The sequence below is a fragment of the Chelonia mydas genome, chromosome 1 (genome assembly GCF_015237465.2).
Source record: "Chelonia mydas isolate rCheMyd1 chromosome 1, rCheMyd1.pri.v2, whole genome shotgun sequence".
Classification (NCBI taxonomy): domain Eukaryota; kingdom Metazoa; phylum Chordata; order Testudines; family Cheloniidae; genus Chelonia; species Chelonia mydas.
Window position 1 is genome coordinate 225,815,985 of NC_057849.1, and position 18,868 is coordinate 225,834,852.

General features: G+C 40.0%; 1 protein-coding gene across 1 annotated transcript in view; it reads left to right on the plus strand.

Moving 5' to 3' along the window:
* Positions 1–1,024: 1,024 nt before the first annotated feature.
* SHISAL1 (shisa like 1) overlaps positions 1,025–18,868 on the plus strand; it is a 283,823-nt gene continuing 265,979 nt past the window's right edge. Inside the window, exon 1 of the mRNA XM_043537934.1 lies at positions 1,025–1,138. The gene's annotated coding sequence lies outside the window, so the exon portion shown is untranslated. The remainder of the gene's footprint in view (positions 1,139–18,868) is intronic.

The window sequence follows — 18,868 nt, forward strand, 5'->3', positions numbered from 1 at the left end:
ATGACTGATGACACTTATTTTCTTAAATCAATTGAGTCACTCCCAGTGTGGGAGGAGAATTGGGTATCTGGCCCCATATCTTGTGTGCGTCAGCATGTATGAATCCAGACCAACCACTGAGGGGTTTGTGGGGAATACAGACACTCCCATCCCATATTTCTTTGAAGTGCGCTATGTATCTTAAATGTGAGTGTTCAGCATATCAAGCCTTTCATTAAGCATGTTTATGCCTCAAATGCTCACTTGAGAGAAAACTGTTCTGTTTTCAGAATTCCCAGCTGGAGAAATCATAAAAATGTTCCTGAACCAGTGAGCTTTGACCCATGTTCTAGTCAAAAAGCAAACAAGCAACTCTGTTGCCATCAACACTGGCTTAAAAAATTGCATGTAATATAGAATCCTCCAGCAGCTGTGAAATGAACTCCACGTTGTTTGCACCTGAAGAGACATCACTCTGCTTTCTATATTTCGTGGGTATAATTGCCTTTTCCACCCATTCTGCTGTTGTAAAATTGGCATTTCCACCCACCCCTTCTCATAAGAGACAGAAAGCTAGAGAAGCAAAAGGAGCATGAAACTCCCCATGCTTATACCCTCTCCCCCAAATATCACTAGAAAGAAGTCACAACTGGGCTCAGAGATGTGTGAAGAAAAACGATAGGCTGAAATTCTGAATGCTAAAATCTTCAGAAATCTCTCCTATAATTCCTGTGTTGTAAAGGGTCATGTGCTAAATATAAACCTTTCCAGGCAACCCAAGAAGAGAAACAGTCAGAGAGCTTGTAGTTAGAAAAAGCTGTGATCTGATTACAAAGTGCTGTGTATCATAAATTAAACCGTCATTGTTTTTAACACTCAAACTGCTTTGAATTGAGGTAGGTGGCTTTAGATAACATTTCATCTTCCACTGTTGGCAGGGAGGGGGGGAAATAGCCCTCTTTATTTCATTTGGAATGTGTAACAAAATTGGCAGCCAGAGGAATCTGCTCTCAAGTGAAGAGATTCTCTCCTCATTTAGAGCTGCAGCTGATCTGAATGTACACTGAGCATGGATGAAGTTGATCAATAGGCTGTCAGTTTGAAATCCATTGTTGTTTCTCCTCAGCTCTATCTATGGTGACAACTGACTTGCTAACAGGTAATGTTATTTATACTGCTTTTACCACATCTGTACAATGAAATATCACTTTGGAAGGGAATTCATTTTGGTTTAAAGGCACAGACATTCCTCACCTTTAAACAGTAGGCTACCCATTTTGCCTTTCAATGTGTTAATAGCACTTTAAAATGTAATGATCTAGTTAATGCTGAATACCAGAGGAAATCCTATTGACAGAATTTTGAAAGCCACATTAAGACTAAATAGGACTCAAATGGTTATACTTCAGGAATTATTAATTTGTACATTTTAAAAGCTCTTGTATGTTTTAATATACTCTCATATGTTTTAGAAACATGCCTGAAAGGTCCTAGTATTAAATCAAGACACCTAGATTTTTTTTATTACTATTTTTTAAACCAGTTCAGTAATGAATTTGGATTGCTCTGTCAGGAAACCATCTGCCTTTCCCCACAGGATAATGTGTCTCTGAAAAACAGCAACTGTCTCTGCCCTTGTTCTTTTACTGAAATAAAAAAAATTAAACTAAACATGGTGATAACACCACGTGTATTTATTTAAGTCACTACAGCTAATTTGTTTCCAGGAAGCACTTTTTGGAAAGCCACCAGAATTACAGTTTGGGATTTGAGAAACCTGCAGCCTGTGAAAGAAGCAATAACTCCTACATGTAGTTCTTGGTTGCTCAAATGTTAGGGTTTACAAAAGAAGACAGATCTATTTATCATAAATTAATTGCTGAAGAGGCTTACCTCTTGAAACACTACTATATTCTACCCTTCCAGGAAATGAATGTTGAGCCAGACAGATATACATCCATAGTCTCATGTTTATTGTATTGAGCAGGAATATAACTTCCTAATCTCCATTAATGTGCAAAAAAGCAAAGAGAAAATATTTATCTCAAACACTCTCACTTAAACCATAGCAGAGCATTGAGTTTTAAGCTTTTGCAGTTTTTTAATGGACCGCTTTTTGCAAAGGGCAAAATTAAATTCTGCATGAACTATAGATTAACATGGCTATTCTAATAGGAAAGGTTTGATTTTGTTGGACTGAAAAAAGGCACAATTCTCTAATGCTCTGGAGCTTGCTTATCCTGTGATACGTGAACATTTCCAAATATTAATTACTGTCTAAAAGGATTCTTTACCTAATCTTTAAAAAGGATTTTTTTTTTAAGGCAAGAGGATTAATTTTGATCCACATTTCCCTGTGAAAGAGGAGATCATTTTATTAAAGCATTTTGGGATTCCAGGATTATTTCTGTTCTTGTAATGTGAATGCTGAATGTCATCCCCCCCAACTGAACCTTCTGTTGATTGATGGCAAAAGACCCCTTGAAGTGCAGGTGGATTCTTCCATCTCTGATATAAGCTATTTTGTTTGTGAATTTAATCCATGAACAATCGTTATGCTAACAGGCTACATTAGAAGGACCATTCAATATACAGAATTTATAAGACTCTTGTAAGTAAAGTTGAGGTGCATTCTGATTTGTAGGTATACGTTCTTGGACTATAGGCATATAGTCCTATCTAAATGGGCAGTACAATTGTCACTTGTCCTCCTTGCTGAGACTATAAGGAACACAACTGGATATGGAAATGAAGGACTAACTTGTCCCCTCTGCTAGTTGTATTGCGGTAGTGCCTAGCTGTCTCAGCCAGCATTGAGCTCTGTTTGTGCTAGGTGCTGTCCCTGCCCCCCAAAGCTTACAATCTATATTGGCAGGATAGACAAGTGGCAGGAGCAATGAAGTACGGATGGGGAGCAGAGGCGTGGCAAGATTGTGACTTGCCCATAATGACTCGGGGCATCTGTGGTAGAGCAGGATATTGAATCAGATTCAGCTCTATTGACTTGAACCCAGAATTTTGGGTAGTACTTTAATTACAGGTTCATCCTTCCTCTTGCAAGGGCTTCAGTTTCCATGTCTGCCAATCTAGTACCTTTCCCCCTCTGTATATAATTTACTAAAGCAATTAAGAAAAACAATTCAAGCATGTTTTTTCAGTTAAAATGGTCTCTGTGCAAAAGCAAATGCAAATTGCTGTCTCCCTGGCTCTCTTCTGTGGCCAGTAGGTAATGCCCTTGCCAGTTCTTGGGAGTGGCTTGCCATCACTTCCTCTGGAAATGTCAGAAAGGGAAGGCCAGCCCTGCCAACCAGCAAGGAATTGCTTCTTCTTTCCAGTCTTTGTCTTCTGCCTGGTGTTCGAGGTTGTGTCTCTAACAGTAACAAATATTGGCCCTTGTCAGGTGACAAGTGCATGTTGCCTTTAGAGCTCTGACCCAGATTATGTGAGTGGGACCAAGACACACAGTTTCAGGTCCATGGGAACCTGCTAGTTGATGGGCTATGTTATCTAGCATGATAGGTCAGGTCCATGTTTTACTACCAGAAACTTACAGAATGTCATGTTGAGGTTCAGTAGGCATTTTCCCCTTTCCAAACCATGGGATGGGAGTAGCTTGGTGTATCTAGCTGCGGTAATTTATTTACAATACTAAGCTCTGCACCCGGCATTGTTATAGCTTTATTAGGTATGTGATTTTTGTCACGGGTATTGGGCAAGACTCCCTTGTGGTGGTTATTGGACGTTTTAGCTTAAAAAAATAAATAGGCATAGAGTAGAGAGCGTTTCCCCCCTGTTTTACATCTAATTATTCCCCAGCTATCATGACAAATGTCTGCTTTCCAGTTATCTCTAATATGGAGATAGGCCTCAAAGTCAAGCACTTTGAGGTCCATCCAGTGTGAGGTCTGACAACAACATTTTTATTTATTTCCACGAACTGCACTGTATCTACTTGACATAGCTCTACCTTCCTAAGTCTTTATGGAGTGTCTTGAATTGTCCCTAGCAATTACTGCAGTAAGGGTTTTGCCGTTTTAATGAAACATAAAGCTAAAGGGTAGTATTTTAAAATTGGAAATACTGATTCAATACTATGGTGACATTTTTAGATTCTGTCATTATCCGTGTATTTGGTATTCATTTATAATTGCCCTAAAAACACAATGGTAGCAGCATTTAATAGGATAGCTGATAAATTCAGTAACTTTAGCAAGGAGCCCATGAGCCCTTGAAACAAAATCTTAACAATGTGAAATACGCTATGCAATGGCTATGCAATGTGCAGCCTTCCTCATTTGTCAGATAATTCTAAATACCATGCTGCCTCTTGTCTTACTTGCTATCATTGAAAGTCTGCCTGTGCCCCAATCCTGCACACATTTAACTTCAGTAGGATTACTTTTGTGCTTAAAGTTAAGCACTTGCTGTAGTGCTTTGCTGGATCAGAGCCTTAGATATACATTTATTAAGTCTTTTTAGCACATTCTGGATTTGGGATGGTCTACAGGTATAGCTCATAAAGGAAAGGTTGGATATTTTTTTAAAATGTCAATTTAGTATGTGTGTGTTTGACACCACTGGAAGGTGAAGCCCTCTTCATAACCACAGCCTGTATTGTACTCATGTTGTGGCTAAGCAGAGTGTGACAGGTTCCCCCCAGGGTGCCACCTGAAACTGGGGTACCACTGAGCCCCCTGACCCATCAGCCTGCGCTCCCTCTGACACTGTACTGCTGTGACAAGCTACAAAGCTTCCCAGCCTGCATACATACAGGTAGGGACACACCCAGCTGGAGTTACAAGCAAGCTCTCTGACCAGTCCCTGCATGGGAAGTTGCTCCCAGCTCCTCAGGCATGCACCCCTTCTGAAGTATAAACCCCAAATAAACAGGCATAGAGCAGAGATAGCTGGGGGAATAATTAGATGTAAAATTATCATGAGAAATGTCTGCTTTCCAGTTATCCCTAATATGAAGACTAGAGAACTGTACAGCGTAAGCTCATAAAATTTGCCCCCTTCCTCAATGTGGAGAGGAATATGCAACAGTCTTTTGCCCCTGAGTTATGATTCCCATACGCTGGTTTAGATACAGCAAAAACAAGTTTATTAACTACAAAATATAGATTTTAAGTGATTATTATTGATAGCAAACAGTTCAAAGCAGATTATCTAGCAAATAAACAAAAAACCCCTCAAACTAAACTTAATATACTAAATAGATAGGGTGATAATCTGCTGTTCGTATCCAAAGAGATAATACAAGCAGGCTGCAGATTCTTGAAGGGCAAGCTGCACTTTCTTTACAACTTGGAACCCCCAGGTGTTCAGTCACAGGCTAAAAATGCCTTTAGTCTGGGTCCAGCACTTCCCTCAGTTCAGTCTTTGTTCCTCAGGTGTTTCCAGGAGGAGTCTTGTATTGGGAACAAAGAACCCCAGATGATGTCACTCCCTGCCTTACATAGCTTTTGCATAAGGTGGGAACCCTTTGTTCCAAAAGCTGGGTTCCCACAGAGGTCTGTAGAAAAACACTGACATCCCAAAATGGAGTCTAGAGACATGTGGTCTCATCACGTGTTGTAGTCTTATAGCAGCCATCACTTACAGGCTATTTGGAGCATTCACAGGAAGGCTCACCAGGTGAGAGATAAGCTTCTCCTAAGGCCTATTGTTTTTCCCTAATGGCCCTTCCCCACTCACTCACTGTCTAGAATGAAAACATCTTGTCTAGTGGGCATTACCCAGGAGTAACTACATTTGAAATACAGATACACAATATTAATAACTTCAGATACAAAAATGATACATGCATATAAATAGGATAATCATATTCAGCAAATCATAACCTTTCCAATGACCTCTCACATGAGTTGCATAAAATACATGGTGATTACGTCACAGTGATATTATATGATTGTGAAGAATAGGGGGTGCAGTGTCACCAAACCACTAGAAGGTGAAGCCCTCTTCATAGCCATAGCCTGTGTTGTACTCATGTTGTGGCTAAGCACAGTTCCCACTCTTCCCCCTAGTAGCATGCCTCAACACTGACCAACTGGAGACATCGCAGAGTGAGGGTGTGAGGAGTTGGCTGATGTGATTGCAGAGCCATTGACCATTATCTTTGAAAATTTGTGGTGATCAGCGGAGGTCCCGTATGATTGGAAAAAGGCAAATATAGTGCCCATATTTTAAAAAGGGGAGAGAGAGAACCAGGGGAGCTACAGACCAGTCAGCCTCACTTCAGTCCCCGGCAAAATCATGGAGCAGGTCCTCAGGGAATCCATTTTGAAGCACTTGGAGGAGAGGAAGGTGATCAGGAACAGTCAACATGGATTCACCAGGGGCAAGTCATGCCTGACCAACCTGATTGCCTTCTATGATGAGATAACTGGCTCTGTGGATATGGGGAAAGCGGTGGATGTGATATATCTTGACTTTAGCAAAGCTTTTGGTACGATCTCCCACAGTATTCTTGTCAGCAAATTAAAGTAGTATGGATTGGATTAGTGGACTATAAGGTGGATAGAAAGCTGGCTAGATTGTCGGGCTCAACAGGTAGCGATCAACAGCTTGATGTCTAGTTGGCAGCTGGTATCAAGCGGCGTGCCCCAGTGGTCGGTCCTGGGGCTGGTTTTGGTCAACATCTTTATTAATTATCTGGATGATGGGATGAATTGCACCCTCAGCAAGTTCGCAGATGACGCTAAACTGGGGGGAGAGGTAAATAATCTGGAGGGTAAGGATAGGGTCCAGAGTGACCTACATAAATTGGAGGATTGGGCCAAAAGAAATCTGATGAGGTTCAACAAAGACAAGTGCAGAGTCCTGCACTTAGGAAGGAAGAATCCCATGCACTTCTACAGGCTGGGGACCGACTGGCTAAGCATCAGTTCTGCAGAAAAGGACCTAGGGATTACAGTGGATGAGAAGCGGGATATGAGTCAGCAGTGTGCCCTTGTTGCCAAGAAGGCCAACGGCATATTGGGCTGTATTAGTAGGAGCATTGCCAGCAGATCAAGGGAAATGATTATTCCCCTCTATTCAGCACTGGTGAGGCCACACCTGGAATATTGTGTCCAGTTTTGCCCTCTCCCCTCCCCCCATTACAGAAGGGATGTGGACAAATTGGAGAGAGTCCAGCGGAGGGCAGCAAAAATGATTAGGGGCTGGGGCACATGACTTACGAGGAGAGGCTGAGGGAACTGGGGTTATTTAGTCTGCAGAAGAGAAGGGTGAAGGGGGGATTTGATAGCAGCCTTCCACTACCTGAAGGGGGATTCCAAAGAGGATGGAGCTAGGCTATTCTCAGTGGTGGCAGATGACAGAACGAGGAGTAATGGTCTCAAGTTGCAGTGGGGGAGGTCTAGGTTGGATATTAGGAAACACTGTTTCACTAGGAGGGTGGTGAAGCACTGGAATGGCTTACCTAGGGATGGAGAGTCCACTACCTCCTTAGAGGTTTTTAAGGCCTGGTTTGACAAAGCCCTGGCTGGGATGATTTAGTTGGTGTTGGCCCTGCTTTGAGCAGGGGGTTGGACTAGATGACCTCCTGAGGTTTCTTCCAACCCTGATATTCTATGTGGCTAGCTCACAGGGACAAGAGATGCAGTAAACAGAGGCCAGCCGCCAAAAGGCCACTTTGGGGCTGCAGTTGTTTGTCTCTGCCATAATTGAAGGGTCAGCTGTCAGAAAAGCATGCTGGGAAAAGTCAGGCGACTAAGGAATTGTGGTAGTGGTTGTAAGCAGCTATAAAGAAAGGTGTTTTAAAAGAGAGTTTGTGTGTCCTTTTTTTGTGGGCAGAGGATCTAGATGTAAGACATAATCAGGTTCTCAAGGTCGGAGAACAGTGTTTGAATAGCTCTTCTTTTGTTTCTGTTCTGTTTCCAGAGTATATTAAAAACTGAGGGGCAATTCTGACAACTGCTGCTTCCTGTGCTTCGTCTATCTCCACTATGTCATAGAAGATATTTTAATCTAAATCTGAGTTCTCTGTGATTGCCCAAGTGCTTGACAGTGTTTCTTTATAAACTCTGTGTGTGTGTGTGTGTGTCTGTGTGACAGAGAGAGAGGGAGGGAGGGAGAGACGATGCAATAGGGTGCAGTCTCAGCTCACAAACTGTAGGCCACTGACCTCTTAATGCCATTTCTCCATACACATGGATCAACAAAATTACTTGATTCCAAGTGGCCTTGACATTTGTTGTTCCCTTAATCTGTCTCCATGAGAGAGTGTGTGTACGCTGTTTGTGTACATACTTGTCCCCTGTAGCGCACAACACACACTTTTATAGCTGCTTCTGCAGCAGCATGCTCCCCATTTAAAGGTGCAGAACAGAGAAAACAGGACAAAAGATACTATTGACATACATCTCATCCATTAATTCAGAGTTCTCCACTTTCAAAACATATCTCTGATAACTTTAATCACACACAGTTTTACATTTAAAAAAAAATCCAAAATAACACATGAGGAGTAAATAGGGAGCTAAGACAGGACTACCTGAAGGAAAGGGTAACACATACCTGCCTTCCCTGGTAAATTATTCCATGTAACAAAAGGGTGGGTGTCACGGCTTGTCAACCTGGTGCCTTAGTCCACACAAGCCGGGGAGTAAGCTCTACTGCGTACTCCTGTGTCCTGCACTAACTGGCCGGCATTCACTAAAAGTGCACTGGTGCATGACAACATAGTATTGCGTGAAACAGGATTATATGACTGAGCACTGGGGAACTTTGAGTGCACCAAGGTCCACACGTGCCAGTTAGTATGCAATATGCTTGTGCACATTAGAATTTATCTCATGCAGGCTAAGACACCTGGTAGACAAGCCCTAGGATTCACCTAGAATTTCTTCTGAAGATAGGATTTTAAAAGGTGTGATGAAACAACAGGAATAAGGATACTAGGTTAAACCAAAACTGTAAGACATGTTGGGCTAGATCAGTCTCCTGTCCTTATCATTTCATAAGTACTTAAAGTAACTTCTTATGCAACAAATACAAGGGTCAGACTATCCCCAAGAAGAAACAAAGTAACCTTGAGCTTTGAAAAAACTTGGTATCCAGCAGGATGAGTCCTGAATGTTGTCACTGCAGTTTTAAGTGACTTTATTGGTCATACAGTACTTTCCAGAAGTGGAAATGGGAGAGCTTAAGAAATAGGAACTGCTGTACTTTCTAATATTAATTTGCTCTTGCATATCACCTTTCTTCTTCTAAGGCTCTCAATGTGCTTGATAGTCCTTAATCAAAAATAAATTTTGCCAGTGTCTGTAGAAGACATCACCAAGTTCTAGATAATTAAATATGTATAATGCAGACCTCATTTAAAATTAGAACATCAAAACCCAGGATGTCTATTCTGAATAAAGGAGTCTAAAATCATGATAAAAAGCACAAGGAGACAGCCCCTTTTATAAGGCTGATCTGTTCTGTTTCAGTTTAGATAGGTACAGTGGGACTCCCCTGAAGTAGATGGTATTCAAAGTTACCAAGACCAATTTTGTGCAGTAAGGTACAAGTCAGTGTGAGTAAAGGAATCAGTATCTGACCCTCAGGCTGACAACACCCCCAGCCCTACCTCTCCAGGTGGCTGAAGTTAGGTTCCAAAATTCATACTTGGACAACTAAGTAGATATAGACCAATGCCTTTGAAGCACCTGTGGCTCCTGTTGATTTTGATGGGACTTGAGGTTGCTCAGTGCCTTGAAAGAGAGACCTGCCTTTCAAGTGTCTAAATATAGATTTTTGGAGTCTAATTTCTTGAGGTTTGGAAAGTTTGGCGTGTGAATTTAGAATGAGCAAGAAACTTGGCCAGGAGTATTTTGAAAACAATGAATTTTCTTGGGGTTTGAAGGAGCCCACCACAAAAGGGAATTTTAATAGTTAATGCAAGAAGAATAGATCTTTAAGTGTGGCCTGCAGGGAAGTGGCAGGATATAGGCTGTAACGCTCTGCTCTGTTTTTCTGAGTGTTTACATAGCTTTAATTAAGAAGAGGAACATTGATGCCGCTAATAAGAGCTCCCTGTAAAGAAGTACACTCAGGAAGCCATTTGAAGCACACAGCAACTTTACTAGCTCTTCCACCTGTAAAAGCAGCTGGAGGTGAGGTGGAACCAGTCATCTGCCTCCCTTAGAGGTCACTGCTACATAAGAGGAAGATGGGGAAGCATGACCTTCGTGAGATCTGCTTGCGAACTGCAGGAGCCACCAGTAGGAAACAAATATCAAGAGGGAAAGGGGAGTCAGGCAGTATGTGGAAGGGAGGAAGAGATGTCGGAGAAATACTTGCAGGGGATGTGATAAATGAAGGTGGGGGGGGGGGGACGCCCTTTTATGGACACGCAGCCAGCCAGTTCGCTATAAAACCCCTGTTAGTAGCTGTTCGCTACTTGCTTTACCTGTAAAGGGTTAAAAAGTCCATAGGTAAAAGGAAGTGAATGGGCACCTGACCAAAAGAGCCAATGGGAAGGCTAGAACTTTTTTAAAATTGGGAAAAAACTTCCCCTTTGTTTGTCTGCCTGTTGTTCTCCGGAGAGATGGGACAGAGCAGAGACAGGTCTGGAACTATGCTGTAAAAAGCTTTGGGCCAGGTATGGAAAATCATCAGATCATACCTAGAAACTACTCATTTGAAACACCAGATATGTAAGTAGATTAGGAAATGTCTAGGAAGAGACTATTAGGTTTATCTCTTTATGGCTTGTGGACTCCTTTGTGCTAACTCCAGGTGCTTTTGTTTTGCTTGTAACCTTTAAGCTGGACCTCAAGAAGCTATTTTGATGCTTAATCATTTTAATTGTTTTTTTTAAAACCTAGAAAAAAGCCTAAGTTCCAGATGTATTTTCTTTTTTTGTTTTTTAATAAAATTTACCTTTTTAAAGAATGGAATTGGATTTTTGTGTTCCTAAGAGGTTTGTGCACATGTTGTTTAATTAGCTGGTGGCAACAGCTCATTTCCTTTGTCTTCTTTCTCAGCTCTTCCCGGGGGTGGGGGTGGTGAAAGGGCTTGAGGGTACCCCACAGGAAGGAATTCCCAAGTGCATCTTCCTGGGTTCCAAAAGGGGTTTCTTGACCTTGGGTGGTGGCAGCATCTACCTATCCAAAGTCAGAAAAAAAGCTGTAACCTTGGGAGTTTAATACAAGCCTGGAGTCGCCAGTATTAATTTTTAGAATCCTTGCAGGCCCCTACCTTCTGCACTTGAAGTGCCAGAGTGGGGAATCAGCCTTGGCAGGGAAGGAGACTGAATGGCAGAGTAGCATGTGCAGGGAACTCCTGGGGAAAAGAACAAGAGAGACGTGAGAGGGATTAAATACAAATCAAAAGGAGACCATGTGATCAACCTACTGTAAATTATAGTCACAGATCTCCCAATGACTTGTGTGTGTGTGTGACGGGTTGGATCACAGAAACCACCCGGAGGTTGCCACCTGATGTGCCAAGACTACTTCTGCTCCTGCTTTCCTGCCTTGTCAGTTTAGGACTTCAGTGCCCTTCCTGGTTTGAGCCAGACCTGCTAGCCTGCTGCAAACCCAGACTCAGGTGTGAACCACGTCCCCTAACAGCTGTAGGCTTAACTGAAAGCAGCTTACAGAAGTGTTCCTGTCTCCCACACTCAGATGCCCAACTCCCAATGGGGTCCAAACCCTAAATAAATCTGCTTTACCCTGTATAAAGCTTTTACAGGATAAACTCCTAAATTGTTCGCCCTCTATAACACTGACAGAGATATGCACAGCTGTTTGCTCCCCCCTCCCCCAGGTATTAATACATACTCTGGGTTAATTAATAAGTAAAAAGTGACTTTATTAAATACAGGAAGTAGGATTTAAGTGGTTCCAAGTAGTAACAGACAGAACAAAGTGAATTACCAAGCAAAATAAAATAAAACATGCAAGTCTAAGTCTAATACAGTAATAAAACTGAATACAGATAAAATCTCACCCTTGGAGATGTTTCAATACGTTTCTTTCACAGACCGGACACCTTTCTAGTCTGGGCACAATCCTTTTCCCTGGTACAGCCCTTGTTATAGGGGATTTCTCATGGTGGCTGCCTCTCTTTGTTCTGTTCCACCCACTTATATATCTTTTGCATGAGGTGGGAATCCTTTGTCCCTGTCTGGGTTCCCACCTCTTCTTCTCAATGGAAAGCACCAGGTTAAAGATGGGTTCCAGTTCAGGTGACATGATGACATGTCACTGTAAGACTTCATTACCCACTTGCCAGCACACAGGTATACAGGAAGACTTACAAGTAAACAGAGCCATCTACAGACAATTGTCCTGGTTAATGGGAGACATCAAGATTCCAAACCACCATTAATGGCCCACATTTTGCATAATTACAATAGGCCCTCAGAGTTATATTTTATATTTTTAGCTTCAGATACAAGAGTGATACATTTATACAAATAGGATGACCACACTCAGTAGATTATAAACTTTGTAATGATACCTTACAAGAGACCTTTTGCAAGAAGCATATTCCAGTTACATTATAGTCACGCTCATTAGCATATTTTTATAAAATCATATAGAGTGCGTCACAGTGTGGTCTTGAATAGAGCTGGGTGAAATTTTGACAAACTTTTTTTTGGCAAAAAATGCAGGTTCACTGACCTCAGAATGTTTTACATAGTCGTGTTGATTTCACCAAATTGTTTTGGCCAAAAAGAAATCCTGAAAAATCAAAACATTTTGTTTTGACACTTACAAAATTTTTTGATTCTTGAAAATTTTTGAAACTGATTGATTAGTTTCAATTTGAAATTCCCTTTAAGTTTACTTTAAAAAATTGCTCTAAATCAAAATGAAATTTTTTCATTTGACACACAACACATTTTTGATTTTTTTTTTTTTCACAATTGCCAGTGAACTGAAAAAGCCGTTATTTGTCTGTGTCTCATCTTGAACGCTCTGTTCTATCTAGGCTCTTTTACCAGGATGGTGGTAGCTGAACCACTAACTGGTAGGTCACAGACTCTGTGCCTCAGCTTCTCTCTCTGTTTAAATACTTTCCATCTTAACAGAATGCTAGAAATATTGATTTGTAAAGTGTTTTGAAGACACAGAAACATTTATAGACCTGCTAAGTCTTGCCAAAACATTTATGTAGATGAGTTGAACAAACTTAGCAACAAAAGATACCTTGTTTTGCATCAGTCAGTGATAAATCATATTAGACACTTCTGATAACTGGGATAAGAAAAAGTCTTGTTGAATGAATTGGAATAAACCAGCACCGCTCAATTCATTTACATTCACTCTGCTCTGGGGCTCGGGTAAATTGTTAGTGAGAATATAATTTCTGTATGTTCACAGGCTAACTCTCTCAAAACCAGTTTCTTTAGCTGATATGGGATGTTACACTACAGCCGAACAACTTTGTTGTGGGGGAGTTGCAAACTGGTAAAGCAGAACAGACCTAAAGGAATGTGACAGGGGACTGTGACATAGCTGTGTTATTAGAACATTATGTGAGATGAAGAACTAATGGGAAGAGCTTTTAAGAATTCCAGCAAGGTAACTATTGCAACATATGCTCACAGACTTTTAAAATGTTGTATATGTACAATTTCATGATGACTAGACCTGTATAAATGATTAAAATCCAATCAAACCCATTCAAAAACCCTTAGGTGTTGTACACTAAAATCCAATCTCATTGCTTTAAGCGGCAACTTTCTTTTAAAAACAACCTTCAAATGGTGGGGGGGGCGTGTTTTTGGTTTTGTTTTGTTTTGTTCAGTTAGAAATGAGAAATTATTATTCCCTTAAGGATCACAGAATCCTTATAATGGCAGTTATTTCGGAGGGAACGGCAGCAAACAACCTGCTGTTTATAAATAATGGCTATAAGACAATTAACGCTCATTTAACTTCCACATTAATGACTTGGTACTCTTAAAGCTGACATGACCTAGCTGCTTGAAATGTAACCATACTGTCTCCTTTTAAATTCAGAAGCTCAAGAAAGCCTGGTATGAATTACAGTACATACTCTAAGGACCATTAAAAAATAAAGATGGTGACCTCTGGAGATCTCACAGTACCCAAAAGGAAATAATCTTGCCTTCTTAAAAGTTTATTTCGTTTGTGTAATATCAAATGATTGGATTTATTGAATAGAAAAATATCAGAATAGTTAAGACAGCGTTATGAGAAGACTGGCCAATGTTTACAAAAATGGAATATCAGGCCTTTTAATACTATGTCTGTTTTAGAAATGTCCAAGGTGTTGCTATACTTAAGACTTCGTGGGCCAGATTCTCATTTACTCGAAGACCAATTTACACTGTTGTAGCAGTGAAGAGTAGACTTAAAGTAAATGTACGTGCAACGGGACAGACTCTACACTGCCAGAATAGTGTAAATGAGAATCAGACTTACAGGGTGATTTTCAAAGGCACAAATAACAGGTGCCAAATTCCTGTTGGAAAATAGTAGTGAATCTACTGTTTTCTTAAATCTTTATTTTTGATGCACATAAGTGTACCTGGAACACACAACAAATAGCAACATACACAAAGTATAAAATTAAATCTACATGCAAGAGGAGATAACATGCAGTTGGTCACAATTTATTAAAAATAAATAAAAGTTATTAGTAAATATTTGAATAAATGAGAGTAATACAACTTTATAAAGAATGTTTGGCATATAGTTAAGATGCACATTTTCAATGATATAATACAATAAATTGGGCATATTCAAGTTACGTTTAATGTGATCCAATGAATATCATCACCAAACTGCCACTTCAGCTCAGTCATTGTATCTTGAATCCTGAATTTCTGGTGTACGATTAAAGTTCCATTTGTGCAACAAATATCTCTTGGTAGAAGAAAAATTTTGGACAACCACTTTTAAAATCTCTATGTAGTGGCTGATATTAAATAATGGTCATACAGGAGGATGAATTGGACATTTCTGAGCAAATCAAAATTGTGCATCAAATAAATGAGGTATAATACAGTCTACACCAGTTTTGGGGCTTAATAAAATGAGTTTAAATTCCCCCTGTATTGATGACGTGTGCATACATGTCATCTGATCTTAGTCTTCCCAATGTCTCCTGAGTCCATCATATGCTGTGAAATACCTTTTTATAATGATTGAGCTTTAGCTTCCTTTCCTGTTAGTTTTATTATGGTGTTGGCTAATACAACCCCTCCCGCAAAAAGACCTTTTTTGCTCCAGTATGGTTTCACTGCACTGCGCAGTATGAAAGAGGGGGTCTGGATGAAGTGAGTCATGCATGTTGTACGTGCTCCCTGAGTGGTGTAGAACCCCTGAATAAACCCCTTATTGTTATATGCACATATTATATGCATATAAAAGTCAGGCCAGGGATAGTCTGGGCTGGAGAAGAAATCAATGTTGGGGCTGGAGGATTTGCTATTTATGAGGCGTGTCCTGTTCCCACTCCTCGGAAGGGAGGCTGCCTGAGGACGTGCATTTGGTCAAAGTGGTTTCTGTGAAGTAGTACTGCATATGATTTGGAACCTGGGATTTTCAACTTCACACAGATTTCCCTGTGGTGACTTAGGCTGAAGATCTGGACTAGTCCCTTAATTCATAGCATCTTCCCACTCTTTAGGGTTAAACTGTACTTCTAGTTCATTTTCATCATCCATTTTAAGTTTGTTTTATCTGGATAAACCCAGCCAACTAGTAATAAATAAGTCTTGTCTGTTGCATGTGCCATTCCTGAAATAGAAACAAGCGAGTTCCGACATGTAGGCACTAAGGTGAGCTATCAGCAAGCTGCTGATAAAATAGCTCTTGGTGTGGTGATAATCCAACTATATCTTTTTACTATTGAAAGGAGGATCAAATGTTCATCTACACATAAATACAATCAATTTAATGTCAAAACTCTAACTTCCCAAAAGAATGAATATCCAAAGATTTGTAGCTTTTCATTCCCCAAAACCCAAGAATAACTATATGAGCACCAATGTGATGGTACCTAAATGTATACCAAATTCTAAATTGCCGTGTATTTCAATTCTGGGTTCCTTGCCTCTTGGATATGATCAGTAGGCTTGAGACTTTCTGAGTATTTCTCCCTTTTTTGCATTGCTTGCTGTTAAACCATATCAGAATTAAAGGGCCCACAGCATACATGCACCTTCTATTGGAATTGCACTGAAGTCCATAGGAGTAGCACGTAAAGGGCCTGAGCCACTGCTCTTTGAAGTCTGTTGAGATTCCTTCTACTAAATCCAAATGGCATCGGATCAGGTCTATTCAGCAATCCTATGATCAGGCATCAGAAGTTCTTGACTCCCAGTTTTGTGCTCTTAGCATTAAAGAATGCTATTGTATAGCTAACGATATCTACTGCCATAATCCAATAAGGTAGCTACTTCACACTGTTAATGCCGTGTTCTATATACTTTGCTTGACTTGTTCTATTCCCTACTTCCATTCTGTAAAATGGTGCTATGAGAAATGCTAGTATGGCTTAGTTGTCCTTAAAATAGTACCTTTTGAACCTAAACATTTGTAACTGACTGACTGCAGCACATATTATTTAGAGTTGTGGGGATTTTCCAAGCTGTAAGAGTCAGCAGTTTGACAACAATCATAGCCTTTGAAAACAAGCACTTTCCTCCTCATGTTAGCTAGTTCAGATCTTTACTAGCTCTAGAATGGCCAATTTAATATTTGGCTAGCTCTCTGCCTAAGTATAGTATCCTTTAAAGTAAAACCATATCAACTTCTAATTGGAAGCTCTCAGAGTTAGAGGGACCTGCCCCGGTCAACAGTGTTCCCACTCTCCTAAACTCAAAGGTACCCACCTCTGGCACTGGGCCCAGATGGACCTTCACAGATAGCCAATGTCCTATTCACTCAACTCTGAATATGGACTCTATAGGTAAAATCTTAGCCCCGCTGAAGTTAATAGGAATTTTGCCATTGACTTTAATGTGGTCAGGATTTTACCCGGGATATCTTTTTCTTTTTCGTTCTGTTGTTGTTAGATGCTATTTCATTTTCACCTATCGTCTCTCCTACCATTGCAACGTTTCAGCTACCAAACCCCTCTCTCCTTGAATCAGACTGGTTCTTGCTCACCTCCCCTCTTTTCACCCATTCTCCAGTTTTATTTCCTCAGTCCCTTCTTCCCCTCCCTCCACATCAGCCCCAATGAGTGCCCCCACCAGCAAAACACTAAAACTATTTTATGGTATAAATAAAATAAAAATATAAACCTATAAAGAGAAAGACAGACTAGCAAGACGTGCCATCTGTGATCTATCCTTCCCACTACCCTTGTAAATTCTTCAGAGTGGGGACAAATTCTTCTTATATGTTTATAGCATACTTTGCAGTAATACCCTATCAATGTCTGCTTGAGTCTACTTAATCCTCTCCTCTACTTAATCCTGCACAATACTGTACAAAAACCCTAAACCATATTTTCTCAGCAGCTTTGAGATTATTGATTATAAAGGAGCCATATATCCTTTTTGGCGAGGGGTGGGAGAGAGAAGGGAGGAATCAAAATGAAGTTTCAGACAAAAATCTTACTAGTAGAAACCTGAACATAGAGGCATTTTGTATATAACTACACTACTTGAAGTATGAACCCTTAATGTATGTTACTCTCTTGGTGTGCATAGGTGATCTTTATCTTTTGTCATGAAATGTTCAATGTATACAATACTACCAAAAACAGTGAAATGATATGCTTCAACTGTTGTATTTTCAGTATATGGGCACAATCCTATTATCATCCAGAATAAATTAAATCTTTTCATTTTGTAATATGCATGCTATATCTGAAGGCAGACAAGCTAGAAACATGTTTAAGCATCACGAACATGTTTGGAATTTGCTTATATGCATGTGTTGATTGTTGTTTCATATTAGGGGTCCAATTTTTCCTGCAAGTGAAAGTGTGGTACTTCTATTAATATTTAATGGAAGGCACATGTGCATCCAAAGTCAGAACTGGACCTTTCTGATTTAGTGGGGTATTGAGTAAGGCAAATAAGATTTGTGCACACCTTTTCAGGTGCCTTTGCTGGTAATCTAATAAAATAACTTTTGGTCCTGATTTTACTTATATGTAATATGTTGAAACTTGAATTGCACAAGTAGTCTTGTTGACTTCAATCAGATTGTTCAAATGAGTAAAGTTACTTGGATTCAGAAGGTTTGCAAGATTAGGTCCTTGGACAATATTTTTTAGTATTCCTCTCAAGTTCCAGCATGTAAACTAGACCCGGTCAAATATTCTCTAAGCATTTTATAGAACCAGCAGTGGCATTTTTGTCCCTTAAATTATTTGACAGGGTTTTTTCCCCCACCCTTGACAACACTTTTTTCAGTATTCACTGAGTAATACATTTGCCACTTTTTTTTTTTTACTTTTTGAGTTTTGGATGAATTATTCATAACTTTTTTTTTTTTACCTTATTCCCCCAACTCTAATATAAACCCTACAAAACAAAGGAAATGCAAAAATAAAGATCAAAGTTTATATTAGTCAAGGTGTGCTGAGTTTGGGTCATGGAATTTCAATACATCTATAATCTCTCATACTCTTCCCCTTCCCCTGCGCACCCCCCCCCCCCCAAAAAAAAATCCCCAACAGCTCTTGGGTTTAGGGAATTTAAACAAGAAACTATATCAGTTATTGTTAAGTATGCATTATTTATGGTTACCTTTATTACAAACTTTTTCCTTCCCTAATGTAATCATATATCAAACATCTTAAATGGAGATGATTTCTAATCCTCGAATTATACACGAATAATTTTGGAAAGCGGTTTAACTACTTTGATTTGAACTTTAGAATTGAAACAGTTAAAAATTCTAATCCAAACTATTTACCTGAAGAGGTATGACTGTATATGCCCCAATTCTACAAA